We start from the raw sequence: 26847 nt of genomic DNA, 5'->3' as shown, positions 1-26847 counted from the left end.
AGTTGGTATTTTACTGCTTTCCATGATACACTCTGGATAAACTAATTATTTGTTGGATTCCACTGAACTTTTCAGGAATCTATTTTTGTGTGTGTGGACTGTTACTATTAATAGTTCTGTGCTGTGTATACCACCAGCTCCCAATAAATGTCGCATTCAGAGCATTTTTGTACTAGGAAGATTTAGGGTGCAAATGAACTCTGACGGAAGAATCTGTAGTATACAAGGTTTTCAGAAGACAACCCACCTGCTCCATACTTCGAAATAGAAATAATGAGATTCACAGCGGTATGTTATTTCTGCTTACTTCTCAGCCTCTCTTGCCATCTTCCCCCTGCCCTCCCATCCTCTTTTCCTAGCGCACAGAACTACTTCTCCAATGGCTCAACACAGTCTCATCTTTGGACTTTTCCCTCTGTTGTTTCCTTTACCCAAGACACTCTTTCCCCTGCAACACCAACTCCTCCTTTTTGTCTCAGATGTTATCTTATGAAACCTTCTCAGACCTCCTCGCCGGCACCCTCATGTGTTCTACAACGCCTATCATGCCATCCTTGTATTCGCTTTATCAGTTTTTAAATTCTGTTTACTTGAGTGTCTTCCTCAGTAGATTATGATCTTTGGCCGGGCGCGGTGGCTCACGCCTATAATCCCAGCACTTTGGGAGGCCGAGGCGGGCGGATCACGAGGTCAGGAGTACGAGACCAGCCTGACCAACGTGGTGAAACCGTCTCTACTAAAAATACAAAAATTAGCCGGGCGTGATGGCGCGAGCCTGTAATCCCAGCTACTCGGGGTGCTGAGGCAGAAGAATCGCTTGAACCCGGGAGGCGGAGGTTTGAGCAGACATCGCTCCACTGCACTCCATCCTGGGCGACAGAGTGAAGACTCCGTCTCAAAAAAAAAAAAAAAAAAAAAAAAAAAAATCATGACCTTCGGGGAAGGCAGTGTCCGTGTCTGCCTGGCTCACTGTTTTACCCGTCGCACCTAGTTATTTTTTCAATAAATATTTTTTTTTTTTTTTTTTTGAGACGGAGTCTCCCTCTGTCGCCCAGGCTGGAATGCAGTGGCACGATCTCGGCTCACTGCAAGCTCTGCCTCCCGGGTTCACGCCATTCTCCTGCCTCAGCCTCCCGAGTGGCTGGGACTACGGGCGCCTGTCACCGCACCCGGCTAATGTTTTTTGTATTTTTTTAGTAGAGACGGGGTTTCACCGTGTTAGCCAGGATGGTCTCGATCTCCTGACCTCGTGATCCGCCCGCCTCGGCCTCCCGAAGTGCTGGGATTACAGGCTTGAGCCACTGCGCCCGGCCAATAAATATTTCTTGATCGAATAAGGAGAGTGGCTTGGAGTTTCAGTGAAAAATAATGTTCTTCCAACCACTAGGCTTGGTTTTCCGATACCCCACTGGAACTGGATTCTCCGGACTGATACATTTTCACTGTGTGGAGCTGACAGTCCTTTGACCTAGGGTCGCAGGTAGGAGCCCACTGGCCTGAAAGATCCGAGTTTTCAACCTGCAGAATCACCGCCAACATAGGGTTGAGTCGAAGGACATGAATATTTATGACCCAAAAGCGACTGCTACGCCCTCTAGGCAATGAGCTGGAAAGGGAACCTTCAAGGGCCACCGAAATCCCAGGAAAGGCGCCAGATTCGCTTTCTCCCGGCCTCGGGCAGAGCTCCCTACAAACTACCTCCTCCAGCGCGCCAAGCCGTTAGTCCCGCCTTATCCCCTCGGCTCCACCTACCCAGCGCGCCCACAGTTACTAAACCCTAGCCGCCAGGGTGCCCGACGCGTTCCTAAGCCCCGCCTCCGGGGCAAGGGCGCGCTCCCCCTCCCAGCTCGGCCCAAGCAGTTCCGTTAGGAGCGGGAGGAAAAACCGTCTTTCGGGTCCCCGCCTCTCCACTCCTAACGCTTTACTCCCTACTCGCCCTGCGACCACTACACAGCCGGCTACGGAGGCCCCTAACGTACAAATATCCCCCAGGCCCTTGCTTATCCTGATAGGTTTTGTCCTTTCTTAATCCACCCAGTACTAAGGCCTTATGTTCAATTTTTCTCTGGGATTCAGACTAGAGAGTTTCTTCCGGCGTAAGGAACTTCAACGCTCTTCACGGAAGTAAAAGTGTTTTTTTGGTTGTTGTTGCCGTAGTGGCTGCCCGCATTCCTTCCCTCCCACCTCGCGGAATTGTGGCGGGAGGGGGAGGAGGAAGTCAGGGCGCCTGCGCGGAGAGGCCGCTTTCCATCCGGGTCCCTGTCCGTGCGGTGCAGCAGGTCGGTAGGCGGGAAATGGCGACTGGCTGAAGGAGCTGGTTCTGTTGCTGCTGCGGGTTAAGCGGGAAAGACACCACACATTGCGCAGTCGGGACCATCGCCGGAGCCTGAGGACACTTCTCTGTCGTCACAGTTAGGTAATCCCCTTCGTCCAGACGCTGCCGCTGCTTCCAATCTTAGTCCTCCTCCTCTTCCAGGGCCGTCTGCCGGGATCTCCTCCCCTTCTAAACCTGGTCCTCCAGCGGCTCTGGCGCCTTGGTAGGCATGCACTCTTTGGCGCCTCGTACGTCCGCTGTGCGGAGCCGCTCCTTTCTGGACTTTCCCCTGGGAACAGAAAGGGAGCTCACTTCCCGCCAGCTTCACCTCCTAGGTTGCGGCCTGCGTTGTGATTTCTGGGGTTAGATTTCACTTTGCTACCCACCCCCACTCCGATCTCACGTTCCTAGTCCCCAACCTCTGGGTAATTAAGTTAGAAGTTTAGCTTTTTTAACCTTTTTGGCCCACTTGATGTTTTCGGCATTTCATTCTTTTCGAGTAGGGTGCTTTTAGGGGGGCGTTGCTCTTATCTCAGTTCTTATAAACACCTTTTCAGAATCTGGAAGAGGGGATTTGACTAAGTTCTGTTTATCTTTTGTACTGTTAAAATCTCGAGTTGACATTGTTACTTTTTCAAATCGGGGTGGTAGTAAGGAACAGTCCATGTGGAAGGCCTCTGGTTTCCATAGTGGTCAGTTAAAGAGTGAACCTTATTATCCTTAATATTCTCTGCTTTCTTTGGATTTTAAATGCCTGTATGAGTGTTTACTTTTGCATTCTAGACCAGAGTTCTGTGGTAAATAATTGCATAAGTAAATCTTGTTTATTTACTTCTCACCCTAGTGGTGGCTGGATTTGTGAATGATGTGAAACACTTCAGCGTACCTTAGGGAAACCTATAGAGATCTAAGAGCTCGTAAACTTACCTGAGATCCTGAAATGAAACGTACTCAGTAGATGTTCCTCTGAGGCAGGGATTTATCTTCTTAATGCTGGTAACGCAGTACCAAGATGAATTTCTTAAGTGGGTATACAAATTAGTGACTTGAAATGATGGATTTATCTGTGTGATTTTCAGATTGTAGATTGCTTTGTCTCCCCATTCTTTGCCCAGTTTTAAATTTTCGTTCCTGGTCCATTTGTTATTCTTAGAAAAGGGAAATGGCGTGTTAAAGCTAGTTTTACTGTATTTCTTTACTTTTTCTTTCCTTTTTTGAAAATTACATTGCAGACCAATTGTTCATAAAGAGAAGTAATAAGGAGGCTGTTGGTGTTTTCGGAATTTATTAATCATGTTGAATTTGGGATCTTTGTAGGTTTTTTTGTTTTGTTTTCACTAATCAAATTAAAATTTTAGAAACTTTTCACATTGAATATCAGTTGATATTTGTAACTCAAGTTTTCACTTCTGGATAGGTCCAGCTTAGAGAATTTCACTATTGTTTGCAAGATGTTATGGTTAATTTTCAATAATAAACAGGAACACACAAACGTTATTATAATCCTCATTTGGTAGACTTTGCCCAAGGTCATAAAGAAAGTCAAGCAAAATGTAGCTCTTATGTGAAGGAGTTTTTTAGGATTGAGTTGAACTTCATACTTTCCTAAGGCCAATAGGATAGTGGAGGTACAGGCACGTTAACTACTTGCCGAGTCAGTTTATTTAAAAAATGGAGCCAAATATGCAACTTAAAGGGATCTTAAATCATTGGTCTAGTATATAGGTTTTGTCTGTATTTTAATGACCTTTTTGGGTAGTTAATAGCATTAATGTTTTTAATAAAAATTAGTTTGCAGCTAGCTGAGTGAGCATTGTACACCTTGTTTTCAAGAGTTCTCCTAAATTGTGTAGTACTACATGCATTCAGTACTTGCACTCTTTTAATGCTTTTCTCAGAGTTGAATGTATAAGCTGGCTGGGTGGGGTGGCTCACGCCTGTAATCCCAGCACTTTGGGAGGCCAAGGCAGGTGGATCACAAGATCAGGAGTTTGAGAACAGCCTGGCCAACATAGTGAAACTCCATCTCTACTAAAAATACAAAAATTAGCCGGGCATGGTGGCGCACACCTGTAGTCCCAGCTACTCGGGAGGCTGAGACAGGAGAATCGCTTGAACCCAGGAGGCGGAGGTTGCAGTGAGCTGAAGACCACCCCACTGTACTCCAGCCTGGTGACAGAGCGAGACTCCGTCTCAAAAAAAAAAAGAATGTAAAAGCTGTAAATGATATAGTCCTTAACCTTTGTGCACTTGTAGCTATATAGAAAATCTAAATAGGATTGCATAGGAATATCAGGGTTTGTATATTTCAAAAGATTCCATTCTACATAGTGTCTCTTGTGCATTTAACTTGAGCTGGTAATGTTACTATTTTCCCACTGTTAAGAAATTAAGAATTGGGGAAGTCTTCTCTTTCCAGATTCATCTAGCTGATCTCAAGTTTGTGATTTCTGGTTAAGTGGTTTTCCATGAGATTATTATATAACAGAGTCCATCTAATTCTGGTTAAAGAAACTTGGACCTGTTGTTCACCAACAATGTACTAGATTCTGGATTTGTAGCTATAGATGTTAGTTGAGTAAAATGGCATTTTTTTTTTTTTTTAATTTTTTAGAGATGGGGGTCTCTCTCTGTGGCCCAGGTTGGAGTGCAGTGGTGCGATCATAGCTCACTGCAGTCTTGAACCCCTGGGCCTATGCAGTCCTCCTGCTTCAGCCTCCCAAGTAGCTGGGACTACAGGCACATGCCACCACACCTGGCTAATTTTTTTATTTTTTTGTAGAGATGGGGTCTCACTATGTTGCCCAGGCTGGTTTGCAACTCCTAGCTACAAGCAATCCTCCTGCCTTAGCCTCCCAAAGTGCTGGGAAGACGGGTATTTGCCACCAAGCCGACTCCAAAATGGTATTAATTTATCCTAGTCATAGGAGACTATGCTTTAGATTGATGAGATAATGAATAAAATGGTTTGCCAGAATTTGGAAAAAGCAATATCTAATTGTAACTTACCAAGTTGTGAAAGCATACAGTAGAAAAGACACTTTAAGTCACAAATATCAAGTGTGCTGAGAGGAGTTTATTTGTGGTGTGCTCTAAGTAATTTTTCTGGTTAAAAGTAAGCTAAAAAGTACCTGACTGTTTTAAGTAAATTGGCTACAGGGGGTCATTTGCTACTTTTTTTTTTTTTTTTTGAGACGGAGTTTCGCTCTTGTTGCCCAGGCTGGAGTGGAATGGTGTGATCTTGGCTCAGTGCAGACTCCACCTCCTGGGTTCAAGTAATTATCCTGCCTCAGCCTCCTGAGTGGCTGGGACTACAGGCACGTGCCACCACACCTGGCTAATTTTTGTATTTTTAGTAGAGATGGGGTTTCTCTGTTTTGGCCAGGCTGGTCTTGAACTCCTGACCTCAGTTGATCCACCCACCTCGGCCTCCCAAAGTGCTGGGATTACAGATGTGAGCCACCGCACCTGGCCCACTTTTTTTTTTTTTTTTTTTTTTTTTTTTAATGGAGACGGGGTCTCGCTATGTCACCTAGACTGGTCTCAAACTCCTAGGCTCAAGTGATTCTCCCTCCTTAAGCCTCCCAAAGTGCTAGGCTTACCGGCATGAGCCACTGCACCCGGCTCATGATGAGGAGACTTGACAGATACGGAACCCATGTTAAAACCGTTTAATTGCAGCTTTAGTTTTCACTTACTTGGCATTTGCCAGGAGGCATATTTCTAAGCCAGACATATATTCACTAGTGTTTGTATGACTACATTAATTTTTTAATTTAAACTATATTAAATTGTAATTGGACCTGCATTACAAATAGGTAGACTAGGTAGTAGCCAATGCCTAACTTTATTTATATCTCTCCAGTGTTTTTCTAAATGTCCTGTTTAAAAATCACAAATTCTCTGAAAGAGGAAACTTTAAAAATTGTCTTTTGTTGACAGTATTAGCACAGATTGACTATCAAATAAGCTTACTGGTACCACACACAGGGTGAGGGTTCAGAGACAAGGAAACAGGAGAGTTAAGTTTTTTTTTGGTTTTTTTTTGAGACGGAGTTTCGCTCTTGTTCCCCAGCCTGGAGTGCAGTGGCTATCTCACCTTACTGCAACCTCTGCCTCCTGGGTCAAGCCATTCTCCTGCCTCAGCCTCCCAAGCAGCTGGATTACAGGCACCGACCACCACGGCTGGCTAACATTGTATTTTTTTTCTTTATTAGAGATGAGGTTTCACCATGTTGGTCAGGCTGGTCATGAACTCCTGACCTCAAGTGATCCACCCGCCTCAGCCTCCAAAGTGCTGGGATTACAGGTGTGAGCCACCGCGCCTGGCCAGGAGAGTTAAGTTTTTATGCACTGGCTGTGATTAGAAGGGGTGTAGAATATAGGAACATTGTCTCGGAAAGATGACAGGCGTGGTAGGGATAGAATTATAGTGAGAAACTTTGGCTGCTTGGAGTCCTTTGGGATCCTGACAGTAAGGAATAGTGAGACTAAGTGTGGCCCCAAGAAGAATTGTAAGACCTTAAAGACAAATATTTTAATGAAGGTCACAGTAGGCCAGTTGACTATACTAGGGACTATGTATTTTGTGATATCCATATGTTCCTATATTATTATTTTATTATTATTATTATTATTTTTTGAGATGAAGTCTTGCTCTGTCGCCCAGGCTGGAGTGCAGTGGTGTGATCTTGGCTCAATGCAACCTCCGCCTCCCGGGTTCAAGCAATTCTCCCACTTCAGCCTCCCAGGTAGCTGGGATTATAGGTGCATGCCACCATGCCCAGCTAGTTTTTGTATTTTTTTAGTAGAGATGGGGTTTCACCATGTTGGCCAGGCTGTTCTCGATCTCCTGACCTTGTGATCCGCCTGCTTTGGCCTCCCAAAGTGCTGGGATTACACGTGTGAGCCACTGCGCCCAGCCTATTATTATTATTTTTTTGAAACAGAGTCTCTCTCTGTCTCCCAGGCTGCAATGCAGTGGCGCCATCTCAGCTCAATGCAACCTCTGCCTCCCAGATTCAAGTGATTCACCTGTCTCAGCCCCCAGAGTAGCTGGCATTACAGGTGCCCGCTACTGCACCTGGCTAATTTTTTATATTTTTAGTAGAGATAGGGTTTCACCATGTTGGCCAGGCTGGTCTCAAACTGCTGACCTCACGATGATCGGCCTGCCTTGGTCTCCCAAAGTGCTGGGATTACAGGCGTGAGCCACCGCACCTGGCTGATTCCTGTGTTAGATTGAAGAAAAAAGAGAAAGTCTATATTAAACATAAATGATCAACATGGGATTCTAGCATGGAAATGTGTTTGCTGATTTGATTAAAACAACACAATAGGCCGGGCTCGGTGGCTCATGATTGTAATCCCAGCACTTGGGAGGCTGAGGCAGGCGGATCCCCTGAGCTTAGGAGTTCGAGACCAGCCTGAGCAACATGGTGAAGCCCTGTCTCTACCTAAAATATAAAAATTAGCTGGGCATGGTGACTCACATCTATAGTCCCAGCCACTAGCAGGGCTGAGTAGGGGGAATTGCTTGAGCCCAGGAGGAGGTTGAGGCTGCAGTGAGCCGTGAGGGTGCCATCCATTGCACTCCAGTCTTCCAGCCTGGGTGACAGAGCAAGACCCTGTCTCAAAAAAAAAAAAAAAAAAAAAAAAAAAAAAAGGGACAGAAAACAGCGAAACAGCGTACTAGTAGAAGATACTTGGGATTACAAGTGTGAGCCACGGTGCTCAGCCTAAGTAGGAATTTAAATATTTTATATACGTATATACACACACACACACACTTTTTTTTTCTTTTTCTTTTTTTTTTTTTTTTGAGACGGAGTCTCTCTCTGTTGCCCAGGCTGGAGTGCAGTGGCACAATCTCGGCTCACTGCAAGCTCCACCTCCTGGGTTCATGCCATTCTCTTGCCTCAGCCTCTCAGAGTAGCTGGGACTACAGGCGCCCGCCGCCACGACCGGCTAATTTTTTGTATTTTTAGTAGAGACGGGGTTTCACCCTGGTCTCAATCTCCTGACCTCATGATCCACCCACCTCGGCCTCCCAAAGTGCTGGGATTACAAGCGTGAGCCACCGCGCCCAGCCCACACTTTTTTTTTCTTTTGAGATGGAGTATCACTCTGTTGCCCAGGCTGGAGTGCAGTGGCACAATCTCAGCTCACTGCAACCTGTGCCTCCCTGGTTCAAGTGATTCTCCTGCCTCAGCCTCCTGAGTAGCTAGGACTACAGGTGCACGCCACCACGCCTGGCTAATTTTTGTATTTTTTTTGTTTTTGTTTTTCTTTTTTGAGACAGAGTCTCGCTCTGTCACCTAGGCTGGAGTGCAGTGGCGTGATCTCGGCTCACTGCCAGCTCTGCCTTCCAGGTTCAAGCCATTCTCCTGTCTCAGCCTCCTTATTAGCTGGGCCTACAGGCACCCGCCACCACACCTGGCTAATTTTTTGTATTTTTAGTAGAGGCAGGGTTTCACTGTGTTAGCCAGGATAGTCTCGATTTTCTCACCTCGTGATCCACCTGCCTCGGCTTCCCAAAGTGCTGGGATTACAGGCGTGAGCCACCGCGCCTGGCCTTTTGTATTTTTTTAGTAGAGACGGGGTTTCACCATATTGGCCAGGCTGGTCTCAAACTCCTGACCTTGTGATCCGCCCGCCTTGGCCTCCCAAAGTGCTGGGATTACAGGTGTGAGCCACCATACCTGGCCTTAAAAGTATATTTTTAATCCCAGCACTTTGGGAGGTTGAGGGCAGGAGTTCAAGACCAGCCTGGCCAACATGGCAAAACCCCCTTTCTACAAAAAAAAAAAAAAAAAAACTAAAAAAAAAAGCTAAAAAAACAAAAGTTAGTGAGGCATGGTGGCATGCATGCGTGCCTGTAATCCCAGCTACTCAGGTGGCTGAGGCACAAGACTCCCTTGAGCTGAGGAGGCGGAGGTTGTAGTGAGCCGAGATGGTGCTATCGCATGCCAGCCTGGGTGACAGAGCGAGACTCCATCTCAAAAAAAAGAAAAAAAAAAAAAAAGGCTGGGTGCGGTGGCCTATGCCTGTAATCCCAGCACTTTGGGAGGCCAAGGCGGTTGGATCACGAGGTCAAGAGATCGAGACCATCCTGGCCAACATGGTGAAACCCCGTCTCAACTAAAAATACAAAAATTAGCTGGGCGTGGTGGCGTGCATCTGTAGTCCCAGCTACTTGGGAGGCTGAGGCAGGAGAATCACTTGAACCTGGGAGGTGGAAGTTGCAGTGAGCCAAGAGCACGCCACTGCACTCCAGCCTGGCGACAGAGTGAGACTCCATCTCAAAAAAAAAAAAAAACATATGTTTAGTAAAAGAAAAGTAAGGCCAGGCACAGTGGTTCACACCTGTAATTCCAGCACTTTGGGAGACCGAGGAGGGTGGATTGTTTGAACCCAGGAGTTCAAGACTAGCCTGGGCAACACGGTGAAACCCCATCTCTACTAAAAATACAAAAATTAGCTAGGCTTGGTGGCGTACGCCTGTAGACCTAGCTACTTGGGGGGCTGAGGCAGAAGGATCACCTGAGCCTTGGGAGGTCGAGGCTGCAGCAAGCCGTGATTGGGCCACTGACACTCCAGCCTGGGGGACAGAGCAGGAACTTTTGTCCCAAAAAAAAAAAAAGTCGGGGCACGGTGGCTCACGTCTGTAACCCCGGCACTTTGGGAAGCCAAGGTGGGCAGATCACCTGAGGTCAGGAGTTTGAGACCAGCCTGGCCAACATGGCAAAACCCTGTCTCTTAAAAAAAAAAAAAAAATTAGCCAGGCATGGTGGCATGCATGCATGCCTGTAATCGCAGCTACTGAGGTGGCTGAGGCTCTTGGGCTGGGGAGGTGGAGGTTGCAGTGAGCCGAGATGGCACCACTGCATGCCAGCCTGGGTGACAGTGAGATTCTGTCTAAAAAAAAAAAACCCGTATGTTTATTAAAAGAAAAGTAAGGGTGGGTGCGGTGGCTCACGCCTCTAATTCTAGCACTTTGGGAGACTGAGGAGGGTAGATTGTTTGAACCCAGGAGTTCGAGACCAGACTGGGCAACATGGCGAAACCCCATCTCTACTAAAAGTACAAAAGTTAGCTGGGTGTGGTGGCGCACGCCTGTGGACCCAGCTACTCGGTTCTGAGGCAGGAGGATCATGTGAGCCTTGGGATTTTGAGGCTGCAGCGAGCCCTGATTGGGCCACTGGCACTCCAGCCTGGGTGATAGAGTGGGACTCTGGGTCAAAAAAAAAAAAAAAAAAAAAGGCAGGGCATGGTGGCCCATGCCTGTAATCCCAGCAGTTTGGGAGGCTGAGGCTGGCAGATCACCTGAGGTCTGGAGTTTGAGACTAGCCTGGCCAACATGGCAAAACTCCGTCTCTACTGAAAATATGAAAAATTAGCTGGGTGTGGTGGTGGGAGCCTGTAATCCAGTTACTCGGGAGGTTGAGGCAGGAAAATCTCTTGAACCCAGGAGTCGGAGGCTGCAGTGAGCTGAGATCATGCCATTGCACTCTAGCCAGGGCAACAAGAGCAAAACTCCATCTCGAAAGAAAAAAGGTATACTATTTGTTTAAAAAAAATAACCAGGACACATAAATATCTTTTCAGTTGAGAGAAAACTGATTATTTGCTTTAGTAATAATGCTTTCATCCTGATATCTCCCAAATATGTATGGTTTTCTTATTGAGTTGAAAATAATAACCTCTCACTGACCTTACAAGTACCTGCCTTAGTATATTTTGTTGAATTAAGATAATTATATAATTCTTTAATTTCTGATGTGTAGATAAAAATTATTTGAAAAATATTGAGAATCATGTGAGAAACTATCATGCGTTTCCTCCTGTGTTGGGAATAATATACCCTTTTTTTTTTGAGACGGAGTCTCACTCAGCCAATCCAGGCTGGAGTGCAGTGGCACGATTTTGGCTCACTGCAACCACCATTTCCCCGGTTCAAGTGATTCTCTGCCTCCCAGTGGCTGGGATTACAGGTACCCACCATCATGCCCAGCTAATTTTTGTATTTTAGTAGAGACAGGGTTTCACCATGTTGGCCAGACTGGTCTTGAACTCCTAATCTCAGGTGATCCTCCCTCCTTGGCCTCCCAAAGTGCTAGGATTACAGGAATGAGCTACCGTGGTGGCTCATGTGTTTTTTTGTTTGTTTGTTTGTTTGTTTGTTTGTTTTGTAGTAGCAAGCAAGAAGACACCTCTGCTAGAGAATCATGATTATACCTAATCTTTGACCAGTGATTTTAAGTAAAAATTCAGTCTTCATAATCCTTGTCTTCTATCTCCCATATATTAATAGTTCATCTCAGTCATAATGAATTAATTTTTCCTTTATAGGTAGTGATAAGAATAGTGGGAAATTACTTTTTTTCCCCATCACACTGAGTCTTACTCTGTCACCTAGGTTGGAGTGCAGTGGTGCAGTCTTGGCTTACTGCTACCTCTGTCTCCTGGGTTCAAGCAGTTCTCCTGCCTCAGCCTCCTGATTAGCTGGGATTACAGGTGTGCGCCACCATGCCTGGCTAATTTTTGTATTTTTAGTAGATACGAGGTTTCATCATGTTGGCCAGGCTGATCTCAGACTCTTGACCTCAAATGATCTGCCCATCGTCGCCCCCCAAAGTGCTGAGGTTATAGATGTGAGCCACTGCGCTTGGCCTCAGTTTATTTTTAAAATTTTATTTGTTTATTTTTGAGACCAGGTCTTGCTCTGTCACCTAGGCTGGAGTGCAGTGGTGTGATCATGGCTGACTGCAGCCTCGACTTCCTGGGCTCCAGTGATTCTCCCACCTCAGCCTACCAAGTAGCTGGAACCACAGGAGAGCACCACCATGCCCAGCTAATTTTTGTATTTTTGGTAGAGACAGGGTTTCACCATGTTGCCCAGGTTGTTCTCAAACTCCTGAGCTCAAGTGATCCACCTGCCTTGGCCTCCCAAAGTGCTGGGATTATAGGCATGAGCCACCACATTGAGTTATTTCACATAACTCAATGCAGATTTATTTTGGACAAAGGCCATGATGTTTTACATTATTGTTTTAAAGATTTTTAGTGTATATGTATGTATGTGTCTGTGTGTATATATATATATATATATATATATATATAAAGTTTTGTGGGGTTTTTGTTTTGTTTTGTTTTGACACTGAGTCTTGCTGTCTCACCGAGGCTGGAGTGCAGTTGTGTGAACATGGCTCACTACAGCCTTGACCTCCCAGGCTCAGTTGATCCTTCCTCTTCAGCCTCCCTAGTGGGTGGGAGTACAGACACACACTACTATGCCTGGCTAATTTTTTATTTTTTTAAAATTTTTGTAGAGACAGGGTCTTGCCATGTTGTCCAGGCTGTTAGGAATCCCAGGGCTCTGGCCGGGTGTGGTGGGTCATGCCTGTAATCCCAGCACTTTGGGAGGCCAAGGCGGGCGGATCATGAGGTCAGGAGATCGAGACCATTCTGGCTAACATGGTGAAACCCCGTCTCTACTAAAAATACAAAAAAATTAGCCCGGAGTGGTGGCGGGTGCCTGTAGTCCCAGCTGCTCTGGAGGCTGAGGCTGAGGCAGGAGAATGGCGTGAACCTGGGAGGCAGAGCTAGCAGTGAGCCGAGATCGCGTCACTGCATTCCAGCCTGGGAGGCAGAGCGAGATTCTGTCTCAAAAAAAAAAAAAAAAAAGAATACCTGGGTTCAAGCAGTCATCCTGCCTTGGCCTCCCAAAGTTCTGGGATTACAGGTGTGAGCCACTGCACCCGGCCTGATTCTTTTCATTTTTTTTTTTTTTTTTTTTTTTTGAGACGGAGTCTTGCTCTGTCGCCCAGGCTGGAATGCAGTGGCGCAATCTCCGCTCACTGTAAGTTCCGCCTCCCGGGTTCACGCCATTCTCCTGCCTCAGCCTCCCGAGTAGCTGGGACTATAGGCACCCGCCACCACACCCGGCTAATTTTTTTGTATTTTTAGTGGAGACAGGGTTTCACCATGTTAGCCAGGATGGTCTCGATCTCCTGACCTCATGATCTGCCCGCCTCGGCCTCCCAAAGTGCTGGGATTACAGGCGTGAGCCACTGCGCCTGGTCTGATTCTTTTCTTACTGCCCCATTACTGTGTTCTTAGGGTTTCAAATTTCTCCTGGCCTGACAGTTAAGTTTAATCAAAAGGGCATAAGTAAGTAGTTACATGTCTCCCCTTGCCCATTTTTGGTGAGAACTATTTAAATACAAAGCACTCTTGCTGGGCACAGTGGCATGTGCCTGTAGTCCCAACTACTCAAGAGGCTGAGGCAAGAGGATCGCTTGAGCCCAGGAGTTCTGGGTTGTATGCCGATTGGATGTCCACACTAAGTTCAGCATCACTATGGTGACTTCCCAGGAACGAGGGACCACCAAGTTGCCTAAGGAGGGGTGAACTGGTCCAGGTCAGAAATGGAGCAGGTCAAAACTCCTCTGCTGTTCAGTAGTGGAATGGCACCTGTGAATAGCCACTGCACTCCAGCCTGGGCCACATAACGAGACCCTGTCTCTTAAAAAAAAAGCACTCTTAGGAAAATTCTGCCAAAATTAGTTCACTTTTCTTAGTTTTTAGAATGTCTTTGTTGATATATCCAATATATACACTGAAATTTGTATATATATATATATATAGGTGAGCTCAGTAAATTAAAACAATATGTTGGCACAGGCCATGATAGGATAGTAGTAACATGGTGAGAAATGATAGCCTGGGAATGTTGAGCTTCTTTGAGCTTGTTGAGAAAATTAACTATATTACTCACTTCTTACAAATTCATAACGTATATTTTTGCTAAAATGGCATTGTGTTATAAAGTTTTATTGTTACGAATTTTCTTATATGTAATAGAATTTTTAAATAAAATCTTTAAATAAAATTAAAACAATCTTCAAATTGTTCTGTTAAAGCTTAGAGTAAAGGAATACAAATATCTCATTACAGACTTTGTCCTAATTTTATTTATTTATTTATTTATTTATTTATTTTTTATTGAGACAGAGTCTCACTCTGTTGCCCAGGCTGGAGTGCAATGGCGCAACCTCGGCTCGCTGCAACCTCCACCACCTGGGTTCAAGCAAATCTTGTGCCTCAGCCTCCCAAGTAGCTGGGACTACAGGCGCATGCTTCCATGCCTGGCTGATTTTTGTATTTTTAGTAGAGATGGGGTTTCATTATGTTGGCCAGGCTGTTCTCGAGCTCCTGACCTCAAGTGATCTGCCTGCCTCGGCCTCCCAAAGTGCTGGGATTACAGGTGTGAGCCACTGTACCTGGCCCCTTTTTCCTAATTTCTGCTAATGACATATAAGATTTTAAGGCCGGGCGTGGTGGCTCACGCCTGTAATCCCAGCACTTTGGGAGGCCGAGACGGGTGGATCACGAGGTCAGGAGATCGAGACCATCCTGGCTAACACAGTGAAACCCCGTCTCTACTAAAAATACAAAAAAGTAGCCGGGCGCGGTGGCAGGCGCCTGTAGTCCCAGCTACTTGGGAGGCTGAGGCAGGAGAATGGAGTGAACTTGGGAGGCGGAGCTTGCAGTGAGCCGAGATTGCGCCACTGCACTCCAGCCTGGGCGACAGAGCGAGACTCCGCCTCAAAAAAAAAAAATAATAATAAGTTTATAGGCCGGGCACGGTGGCTTACGCTTGTAATCCCAGCACTTTGGGAGGCCGAGGCCGGTGGATCATTTGAGTTGAGTTCGAGACCAGCCTGACCAACAGCAAAACCCCGTCTACTAAAAATACAACACCACGCCCAGCTAATTTTTTTTGTATGTCTGTAATCCCAGCTACTTGGGAGGCTAAGGCAGGAGAATTGCTTGAACCCAGGAGACAGAGGTAGCAGTGAATCGAGATTGCGCCACTGCACTCCAGCCTGGGCAACAGAGCAAGACTCTTGTCTCAAAAAAAAAAAATTCAGTGTATATTTTAAGAGTGTGTTTTAGTTATCAGTAATCTAACAACCTATATATTGTTTCTCTAGAGAAAATAGATTGATAATGGTTTTAGAAAAATCATTTTTATTTATTTATTTATTTATTTATTTATTTATTTTTTCTTAAGAGACAGGGTCTTGGCTGGGCGTGGTGGCTAACACCTGTAATCCCAGCACTTTGGGAGGCCAAGATGGGCGGATCACGAGGTCAAGAGATAGAGCTCATCCTGGCCAACATGGCGAAACCCCGTCTCTACTAAAAATACAAAAATTAGCTGGGCATGGTGGCGCATGCCTGTAGTCCCAGCTACTCAGGAGGCTGAGGCAGGAGAATCGCTTGAACCTGAGAGGTGGAGGTTGCAGTGAGCTGAGGTTGTGCCACAGCCCTCCAGCCTGACGGCAGAGCGAGACTCCGTCTCAAGAAAATAAAAGAAGACAGGGTCTTACTCTCTCACCTAGGCTGGAGTACAATGGCACAGTCACAGTTTACTGCAGCGTTGACCTCTTGGGCTGAAGTGATCCTCCTGCCGCAGCCTCCCAAGTAGTTGGAACTACAGGTGTGTACCACCACGCCTGGCCATTTTTTAAAATTTTTAAATAAAGGCAAGATCTCACTGTTGCCTAGGCTGTTCTTGAACTCTTAGTCTCAAGTGACCTCTTCCTGGGTGGGCCTTCCAAAGTGCTGAGATTACAGGTGTGAGTGAGTCACTGCGCCTGGCCGAAAACACATTCTTTTTTTTTCTTATTTATTGAAGAAAACTTTAAGTCAGAGAAAACCCTATAATTTTATCAGCCTCAGTTATTTTATTTTTTGTATAGTCCTGTATTTTGCCAAATGTTTTTTTTTTTTTTTTTTTTTTTTTAAGATGGAGTCTTGCTCTGTTGCCCAGGCTGGAGTGCAGTGGCACGATCTCGGCTCACTGCAAGCTCCGCCTCCCGGGTTCATGCCATTCTCCTGTCTCAGCCTCCCGAGTAGCTGGGACTACAGGCGCCCACCACTGTGCCCAGCTAATTTTTTTTTTTTTTTGTATTTTTAGTAGAGACGGGGTTTCACCGTGGTCTCGATCTCCTGACCTCGTGATCCACCCGCCTCAGCCTCCCATAGTGCTGGGATTACAGGCGTGAGCCACCGCGCCCGGCCTGCCAAATGTTTTTGATAAGTTTATTATATTTAGTAGTTTTTAAATAATTTTATAATATTAGCCAAATGGAAAAGCAGAGAAGACCATATATCAGAAATATTGATAATCCAGAAAAACCACCTGTCTTTATCACACACTTTGTTGTGAATAGGATTAAAAGAACCTTTGGCCAGACACAGAGGCGCACGCCTGTAATCCCAGCACTTTCGGAGGCCAAGGCAGGCGGATTACGAGGTCAGGAGTTTGAGACCAGCCTGACCAACATGGTGAAACCCGGTCTCTACTAAAAATACAAAAATTAGCTGGGCGTGGTGGTGTGCACCTGTAATCCCAGCCACGGGGGCTGAGGCAGGAGAATAGCATGAACCTGGGAGGCAGAGGTTACAGTGGGCCGAGATCATGCCACTGTGCCCTAGCCTGGGCAACAGAGCGAGACTCCGTCTCAAAAAAAAAAAAAAATCCTTCTGGCTGTGCGCAGCGGCTCACGCCTGTAATCCCAGCACTTTGGGAGGCCAAGGCAGGTGGTGGATCACTTTAGGTCAGGAGTTCAAGACCAGCCTGGCCAGCATGGCGAAACCCAGTCTCTACCAAAAATACAAAAATTAGCCGGGCATGGTGGCACGTGCCTGTAATCCCAGCTACTCGGGAGGCTGAGACAGGAGAATTGCTTTAACCCTGGAGGCGGAGGTTGCAGTGAGCTAAGATTGTGCCATCGCACTCCAGCCTGGGCAAGGAGAGAAACTCTGTCTCAAAACCAAAAAAAAAAAAAAAAAAAAAAAATCTTCCTATTGTAGAGTTGATTTTTTTTTTTTTTTCTTTTTTTTTTTTTGGAGACGGAGTCTCGCTCTGTCACCCAATCTGGAGCGCAGTGGCACGATCTCAGCTCACTGCAACCTCTGCCTCCCGATTCAAGCGATTCTCCTGCCTCAGCCTCCCGAGTAGCTGGGATTACAGGTGTGCACCACCACGCCTGGCTAATTTTTGTGCTTTTAGTAGAGACGGGGTTTCGTCATGTTGGCCAGGCTGGTCTCGAACTCCAGACCTCAAGTGATCCACCCACCTCGGCCTCCCAAAGTGCTGGGATTACAGGTGTGAGCCATCGCACCCTGCCAAGTTGATATTTTATGTAATGCTTCTATACTTAGTCCTTCTTCCCTAGTTGTCTTGACTTTTTTTCTTAGGTGACAGAGAAATCTGTTTTCTCCCCAAGTCCTCTTCCTCCTCCTTTCATAATGAAGGCTTATGGAAGTAGTGGAGAGTAAAGGTGGACAGTTGTAATACCTGAAACTTGATTTCAGATTAGTCAGGCTAGAGATGTAGACTAAGTGGAAACATGCTGCTACTTTTGAAAATGTCATTTGGTGTCAAAGAGGGCAATGACTTTAGCTTTTTCTTTCATGAATATAGTAAGTTAATGTAAATTTAGTAGTCATACCATTTGTAGAGTATAAATTAACAGACCCAGAGAATTTTAGAGCTGGAGGAGACCAAAGAGGTCATCTAGTCCAGTAACATTTTTGTTTTATTGTGATGAATCATTCTGAAGACTCCTTAACATGTAGTGAATGTTTGTCTTAATTAGGGTGCTGCAGGATGAGTTGTATATGATGGAAGGATGAAGACAGCTCTGATTAATTAATGACTCTTCTCCCATTTTGACAGCTCTTTGTTTGTTTATTTTTTAGGTAAAATTTACATGTGAAATGCCAGATCTGATGTCCAATAATTTCTTTTGCTGTTGAGGAGACAAAGTGCTAGAATGATTGCATGACTTAAGCAGTGTCTCACAGCTAACTAATGATAGATTAAGGACTGGAACCTGAGTGTGTCCACCTCTTAGTTTGGAGGTCATTCTTTTAGTAACTCCTTCAGGAGTCTACTCTAGAATCTTGCATGCATGTATTATTTTTTATATAGCCAACTGTAAATATACAGAAAGTTTTATGGCAAATCTTGACTTTGTTGCCTTTAATGTTTGATTTGTGATCTTTTTGTAATTTTCTTTATTTATATGTATTATCTACTCTTGTTTCTCTCTTAATGCATGACACATCAGAACAGGTTGAGTATCCCTTATCCAAAATGCTTGGTATCAAGCGTTTTGGATTTCAGATTTTTTTGGATTTTGGAATATTTGCATATACATAATGAGGTATCTTGGAAAGGACCCAAGTTTAAACATGAAATTCATTTATGTTTCATAAGTACCTTACACACATAGTCTGAAGGTAATTTTAAACAATATTTTTAATAGTTTTGTGCATGAAACAGTTTTGACTGCATTTTGACTGACTCGTCACATGAAGTTGGGGTGGAATTTTCCACTTGTGACATTATGTATGTTGGTGCTCAAAAACTTGGATTTTGGGGCATTTCGGATTTTCAGATTTTTGTATTTCAGATTTTCCTAGTAGGGATGTTCAAGCTGTATACCACTTCTCATTCAATTAGCAAATACATTTGTAAAGAGGGCGCATAAGTAAGTTCTAATTTGTTGAGAATTCTTCATATACAATGTGCTATTTTCTCTTAATGTTGTTTAGGTAGAAATGTGTGCATTCAAGACCTTAGGAGCAGATTATCAACTGAGTTTATGCTTTTATCATTATTGTAATCTTATTGTTAATACAAGGCAATTTGAAACCGTAATTGTCTGCCTCAAAAATTGCTTGGTATCATGGATTTTGTGAAGGGGAAGGAAATCTTATGAGGAAGAAACTTTTAATTTTATTTGTAAGCCCCTTTTTGTAGGCAAGAATTGAGTATTGATGTGAAGATTGTTTATGTTTCAGTGATACAGTCTCCTCCACCCCAATTATCTGGCCTTTTTGAGAGAGATTAGAAAAATTGTGGCTTAGTTCAACAAAGATTGAGTTAACTTGTGTGCCAGGTTACTAGAGTTATGGATCCAGCATCTACCTTCAAGACTCTTACAGTCTAGTGCAATTAAAGAGAAAGAAACAGATTATTTAATACAATTTAAGAGCTAAATTAGAGATAATCACAGGGTTTACACAGGTTTGAGGCTATAGAGGTGGTTACTTATACATGATACTTGGGCTGAGTTTTAAACAATGAAGATAATAGTTAATTGAAAGAATGAGGTAAAAAGAGCAGAAGCATGTATAGAGCACAGTGTGGGCAGGAAACTATTAGTATTGCAGTGCTAAGAATGTGGCAGCTGGCTGGGTGCGGTGGCTCACGCCTGTAATCCCAGCACTTTGGGAGGCCGAGGCAGGTGGATCACGAGGTCAGGAGATCAAGACCATCCTGGCTAACACGGTGAAACCCCATCTCTACTAAAAATACAAAAAATTAGCCAGGCGTGGTGGTGGGCGCCTGTAGTCCCAGCTACTCAGGAGGCTGAGGCAGGAGAATGGCGTGAACCCGGGAGGTGGAGCTTGCAGTGAGCTGAGATCGCGCCACTGCACTCCAGCCTGGGTGACAGAGCGAGACTCCGTCTCAAAAAAAAAAAAAAAAAAAAAAAAAAAAAAAAGAATGTGGCAGCAAATAGCAATGAAAAAAGACTGGGAAGTGTTATTGTGGGTTTCATATGCAATGCCAGAGTTTAGTCTTTTTTCTTTCTTTTTTTTTTTTTGAGACGGAGTCTCGCTCTGTCGCCCAGGCTAGAGTGCAGTGGCGCAATCTCGGCTCACTGCAAGCTCCGCCTCCCGGGTTCATGCCATTCTCCTGCCTCAGCCTCTCCGAGTAGCTGGGACTACAGGCGCCCGCCACTGCGCCCGGCTAATTTTTTGTATTTTTAGTAGAGACGGGGTTTCACCGTGGTCTCGATCTCCTGACCTCGTGATCCGCCCGCCTCGGCCTCCCAAAGTGCTGGGATTACAAGCGTGAGCCACCGCGCCCGGCCTCAGAGTTTAGTCTTTATTTTGATGGCAGTTGATGGGAAACCTGGGTGAGAGGAACAGGCAAGTTTGTGCAGTGCCCAGGATCAATTTAAAGGGGACAAGACGAAGAAATATTTTATAGGTAAAATCATCAGGATTTGATGATTGACTAAGATAAGGGAGAGGAATAATAACTGGGATGTTTAGGATGGCTTCTAAGTTTCTGGCTTGGCTAATTAGGTAGATGGTAGTAGCATTACTTGTGATGAAGAATGTATTAGGAAAAATACAGTAGGAAGAGCTGGTTTTGGTATGGGAGTGGTATGGGAAAAGTGAATTCAGTTTTGGGTGAGTTGAATTTGAGGTACCAAGTAAAAGTGTTGAGAACGTGGTTGAGTATGAGTCTGAAATTTAGAGGCAGTAGAGATTCTAGCAGAATTCATGATGCAGTTTAAATGAACATTTGAAAGAGGCTCATTCTCCAACCCACTACCTCTTTAATCCTTTTACCTGGGCTGCAGGCAAGTAGAAAGGAAATTTTATTGCCCAGTTTTGAATTGCTGGGCAATTAACTTTTTGTATTCCTGAAAGGAGATCTTGAACCACATCACAACCAGTGTTGTGAACAAGTAGGACTGTTTTACATTATGTACTTTTTCCCTCCAATGTCATGAATTCTTAGGCTAAAATATTGCCCTTATTGCTATGTTTGTTTTGTGGTGATGCTTAAATTGTATCATTTTCATTCACAGATTTCTTTCCTAAGCATACTCGTTTTCCCAATCTTTATATTATTATTATTATTATTGTTATTTATTTATTTATTTTTTTTTTTGAGATAGAGTCTCGCTCTGTCGCCCAGGCTGGAGTGCAGTGGCACGATCTCGTCTCACTACAACCTCCGCCACCTGGGTTCACACCATTCTCCTGCCTCAGACTCCTGAGTAGCTGGGACTACAGGCACCCACCACCATGCCCGTCTAATTTTTGTATTTTTAGTAGAGATGGAGTTTCACCATATTGGCCAGGCTGGTCTCGAACTCCTGACCTTGTGATCCCCCCCCGCCTCCCAAGTGCTAGGATTACAGGCATGAGCCACTGCGCCTTATTTGTCCATTTTTTACTGATACAGGTTGAGTATCCCTTATCTGAAATACTTGAGACCAAAAGTCTCTGTATTTTTATGTTTTTTTTGGGGGGGGGAGCATATTTGCATTATACTGGTTGAGCATTTTCTTTGAGTGTCATGTCAGCACTCAAGTTTCTGGATTATGGAGCATTTCAGATTTTGTATTTTCAAATTAGGGATACTCAACCTGTAATTTATCTAGTAATGGAACTCTAAAGAACTGAAAGGATATGGTAAATCCTGGCATAAGTAGTAGCATTACCAATGTGAGGCTGTATATTATGTTTAAAACTGTTTCCTTTGTATTTTAAAGTTAATAAAATAAGGTTGTTGCTGATGTTACATAAGCAATTCCTAACCTGTACTGGGCCAAATTAATATTTTATTATGTTTGTTTGGTTTTGTTATCAGGGTAATGTTGGTCTCATAAAATGAGTTGGGAAGTGTTCCCTTCTGTTTTCTGGAAGAGTTTGTGTAGATTTGATATTGTTTCTTTTTAGGTGATTGGTAGGATTCTCCAGTGAAGCCATTTGGGCCTGGAGTTTTCTATGTTGGAGGTTTTTTACTACAGTTTCAATTTTAGAAATTAATAGATATGGGGCTAATTAGGTTATCTAATGTGTGAGCTTTGGTGGTCCTTATGTTTTGAGGAATTTGACTTTCATCTAAATTATTGAGTATACAGGCATAAAGTTGTTTTTTTTGTTGTTTTGTTTTTTTGTTTTTGTTTTGAGATGGAGTCTTGCTCTGTTGCCCAGGCTGGAGTGCAGTGGTGTGATCTCAGCTCACTACAACCTCTGCCTCCCAGGTTTAAGCTATTTTCCTGCCTCAGCCTCCTGAGTAGCTGGGATTACAGGTGCGCACCACCATGCCTGACTAATTTTTGTAAGTTTAGTAGAGATGGGGCGTCACTCTGTTGCCCAGGCTGGTCTCGAACTCCTGACTTCAGGTGATCTGCCTGCCTTGGCCTCCCAAAGTGCTGGGATTACAGGCAGGAGCCACTGCGCCTGGTCCTGTTGGTAATACTCTGTAAATTCTCCTTAAAAGTATATAGGATCTATAGTGATGTTCACTTTTTCCTTCCTATTAATGGTTATTTGTGTCTTTTTTTCTCAAACTGCTAAAGGTTTATCAATTTACTGATCTTTGCAAAAAATTTAATTTCTGGTTTTTAAATTTTTTAAAAATTCATCTTGATTTCTGGTCTGTTGAATGCTTTCTCTCTTGACAGTTATAGTTTCTTCCTTTTTTGTGTGTCTTGCAATATTTTACTGAAAGCTGGATATTGTGAATAGGGTAGTAAAGACTGAGTAAATAATATTTATACCTGGAACATTGCATTCGTGGACTTTTAGGGAGTTGAGTCAGTGTAGTCAGGAGTTAAGCTGAGTTTCTGTTTTGTTGTTGCAGAGGGTACCTTAAGTGCACCATTGGCTTCAAATTTCTCTTGTGTTACTTTGTGCTTAGATTGGTAGTTGGCATGTGGGAAGGTGTTTCTGAATTTTCCTGATCAGCTCTCAGCGTTTGGCTTGTGTGCCTTGGCCTCATGAGTGGGACTCTATCAATAATCTTGCTCCTCTAGGCCAGACTGCAATTTTTATCTTTGTAAGTGTTATCTGGAAAAGAGTTTCTCTGCTCTTGCCTCAGTGGTATTAGAGACCTTAGATCTCTAAGATCTCTAATGTCTTTGGTATAAGACCCTGGGTCCAACACTGTTTCCTTCCCCTACAGTGGTAGAGTTTTTTTTTCTTTCACTCCCCCCCATTCACTTGTGCCTTGCAGGTAACTGGGCTTGCTATTCCTCCACCAGTCACTTCCAGTTTTTGTTCCCTAGAAGAGAAGGATCTGGTTGGGGCTTCATATTTTTCCCATTGTAGAAGCTGCTCCCTTCCTCCAGCACTGCACCACAGAGGAGGGCTCTCTTCAGTCCCATGTTCCCATATTGTGAGCCTTTGGTGGAGGTCTGTGGAAGATCTTGCAAATGGTTTGAATTTCCCTTGTTATCTGTGTCTCTCAGGAATAATACATTCTCATGCTAATCCATACTTTGCCTTCAGCAGTTTGTTAACAATTTTAGATGAATTCTTTTTACCTGCTTTTATGGAACCATTGTTTCTTCCCGTGATCTACCTCAGGTGAGCCAGTGCTTGCATTCTGTCTCTCCTAGGAAGGGGTTGTATTTTCTTTGATTTGAGGTTTCCTGGTTGCCTGAGTCCTCAGCTCTCGGATGGGTTTTTAAAAGGTTCAATTTTGTAGTTTATTCATGTTTTTTTGTTGTTAGGCTGGTGGTGGCATTCTTTCTAGCTTTCTATAGCCTAGGCAGAACCCAGTTAATTTAGAAGAATGAATCTCTAGGAAAAGCTCCAGTGGGTCATAGAAGTACTCTTCTCTTTCTGGGGCTGTAGCTTGTAATTCCCCGACTTCTTTGCCCTCAGGTTGCCTTCTCTTTAGTTTAGACGGAAGGAAAGGGTTTGAATTGGTTAGATTGATTGATAGTGGAAAGAGAGACTCCCCAATTAGCACTGGATTGCTTTTTCTTCTTCCCTAAGCACTGGTTCCCTCAAAACTGTCTTGTGGTCAGCTCCTCCTCTGTAACTTTTGTCATCTTTTCCCAGTCTCCTCTCAGCCTTGCTTATTTTTCTATTTCCTGTTATGAAATTCGTAGGGGGAAAAAAGCATATATTGTGGCTCATGCCTGTAATCCTAGCACTTTGGGAGGCCGAGGCGGGCAGATCACCTGAGGTCACGAGTTCGAGACCAGCCTGACCAACATGGTGAAACCCTGTCTCTACTAAAATTACAAAAATGAGGCGTGGTGGTGCATGCCTGTAATCCCAGCTACTTGGGATGCTGAGGCAGGAGAATTGCTTGAATCTGGGAGGCGGAGCTTGCAGTGAGCCAAGATCGCGCCACTGCACTCCAGCCTGGGCGACAGAGCGAGACTCCGTCTCAAAAAAAAAAAAAAAAAAAAAAAAAAGTTAAAAAATTAGCTGGGCGTAGTAGTGCATGCCTGTAGTCCCAGCTACTCTGTAGGCTGAGGTGCAAAGATCGCTTGAGCCTGGGAGGTTGAGGCTGCAAGTGAGCAGTGAACCTGCCACTGCACTCCAGCCTGGGTGACAGGGTGAGACTGTGTCTCAAAAAAAAAAAAGAGATTTTGTTTTCCAATTCCCGAGTCCTTGTCTCTCACTCTTTTGGAAACCTTTGGATTAGATGAAGATCTATAGTAAAACTGTATTAAACCATTTTAACCATTTGTAAGTATACAGTTCAGTGGTATTAAGTACATTCACCTTGTTGTCTACCATCTATCTCCAGAACTTTTTCATCTTCTCAAACTGAAACTCCGTGTTCATTAAACAGTCCTCAACGTTCATAATATATATCAGAATTTCCTTCCTTTTTAAGGCTGAATACTACTTAATTGTATGTATGTACCACATTTTGTTTATCCATTCTTCCATTGATGGACACTTCGATTGCATCCACCTTTTAGCTATTGTGAAAAATGCTGCTATGAATGTGGATATACTGTGTGAGACCCTACTGTCAGTTCTTTTGGATGTATACCTAGAAGTAGAATTGTTGGATCATATGGCAATTCTATATTTAATTTTTTTGAGGAACTGCCATGCCATTTTCCACAGCAGCTTTACTATTTTATATTCTCTCCAGTAAAGCACAAGGATTCCAATTTCTCCACATTTTTGCCAGCACTTTTTATTTTTTATTTTTATTTTTTTGATACTAGTCATCTAAATGAGTGTGAAGCTGTTTCTTATTGTGGTTTTAATTAGCATTTCCATGATAATTAGATAATTAGTGATGTCAAGTGTGTTTTCATGTGCTTATTGTCTATTTGTATATCCTCTTTCGAGAAATGCCTATTCAAGTCCTTTGCACATTTTCAAATCTGGTTTTTTTTTCTTTCTGATTGTAATGCTTTATGTATTCTAGATAAGAACTTCTTAAGAGATACATGATTTGCAAGTATTTTCTGCCATTCCATGGTTTGTCTTTTCACTCTGTTGATAGTGTGCTTTGATACAGAAAAGTTAAAAACAAAATTTTTTGAGAGGTCGGGTCTTACTGTGTCACCCAGGCTGGAGTGTAGTGGTGCGCTTGTAGCTCGCTGTGCTCTTGAACTCCTGAGTTCAAGGGATCCTCCCACCTCAGCTTCCCAAGTAGTAGCTAGTACTGTAGGTGTGCACCATCATGCCTGGCTGATTTTTTTAGTTTTTTAGGGTTGGAGTCTCACCTTGTTGCTCAGACTGGTCTCAAACGGTCCTTCTGCCTCAGCCTCCCAAGTAGGTGGGATTATAGGTGTGAGCCATGGCACCTGGCTCAAAAATTTTGGATTTCGACACCCAATTTATCTGTTTTTATTATGTGTGTTTTTGTTGTCATGACCAAGAAACCATTGCCAAATGCAGCGTCATGAGCTTTTCCCATATACACATACAAACACACACATACACGCACACACACACACACACACATATTTTTTTGGGAAAGGACCTCACTCTGTCACCCAGGTTGGAGTGCAGTGGTGCAATCTCAGCTCACTGCAACCTCTGCCTCCCAGGCTCAAATGATCCTCCCACCTCAGCCTCCCAAGTAGCTGAGACCACAGGCATACATCACCACACCCGGCTAATTTTTTGTATTTTTGTAGAGACGAAGTTTCACCATGTTGTCCAGGCTGGTCTTGAACTCCTGAGCTCAGGTGATCTACCCCCCTTGGCCTCCCAAAGTACTGAGATTACAGGTATGAGCCACCACACCCAGCCTATATTTTCTTCTAAGAGTCTTAGCTCTTGTGTTTAGGTATTTGATCAATTTTGAGTTAATTTTCTATGTAGTATAAGGTAAGTGGGTTTTTTTTGTTTTTTTTTGTTTGTTTGTTTTTGCATTTAGATATATAGTGTTCCCAGGACCAGATATCTATAACTTTAGTAGGGGTACAGATAGGCCTGGTGTTGAGATATGGAATGTAGTTTTTTTTGTTTGTTTTTTTTAAGACGGAGTCTTGCTCTGTTGCCCAGGCTGGAGTGCAGTGGCGCGATCTCAGCTCACTCCAAGCTCCACCTCCCGAGTTCACACCATTCTCCTGCCTCAGCCTACCGAGTAGCTGGGACTACAGGCACATGCCCGGCTAATTTTTTTGTGTTTTTAGTAGAGACGACAGGGTTTCACCATGTTAGCTAGGGTGGTCTTGATCTCCTGACCTCGTGATCTGCCTGCCTCGGCCCCCCAAAGTGCTGGGATTACAGATGTGAGCCACCACACCCGGCTGTAGTTTTTCATAGGTTAGGTTCTAGATTTTTTTTTTTTCTTTTTGAGACAGAGTCTCACTCCAGCTGTTGCCCTGTCTGTGTAGCGCAGTGACACAGTCACAGCTTACTGCAGCTTCGACTTCCCAGGCTCAGGTGATCCTCCCACCTCAGCCTCCCAAGTAGTTGGGACTATA

At 44.2% G+C, this 26847-nt stretch overlaps 1 protein-coding gene across 7 annotated transcripts in view; it reads left to right on the top strand.

Annotated features, from left to right (window-relative positions):
- The first annotated feature begins 1034 nt into the window (after positions 1-1034).
- The window catches only part of CTDSPL2 (CTD small phosphatase like 2), a 113489-nt gene continuing 87676 nt past the window's right edge, over positions 1035-26847 (top strand). For 2 of the 7 annotated variants that reach the window (XM_055276867.2, XM_055276861.2), the window contains exon 1: positions 1035-2416. The gene's annotated coding sequence lies outside the window, so the exon portion shown is untranslated. Of the gene's footprint in view, positions 2538-26052; positions 26146-26847 lie in introns of those variants that run through there. The other 5 variants (XM_055276864.2, XM_063639521.1, XM_055276862.2 and 2 more) reach the window with 5 other exon arrangements.

Source organism: Symphalangus syndactylus, chromosome 5 (assembly GCF_028878055.3).
Source record: "Symphalangus syndactylus isolate Jambi chromosome 5, NHGRI_mSymSyn1-v2.1_pri, whole genome shotgun sequence".
NCBI lineage: Eukaryota > Metazoa > Chordata > Mammalia > Primates > Hylobatidae > Symphalangus > Symphalangus syndactylus.
This window is presented reverse-complemented; position numbering and strand designations above follow the sequence as displayed.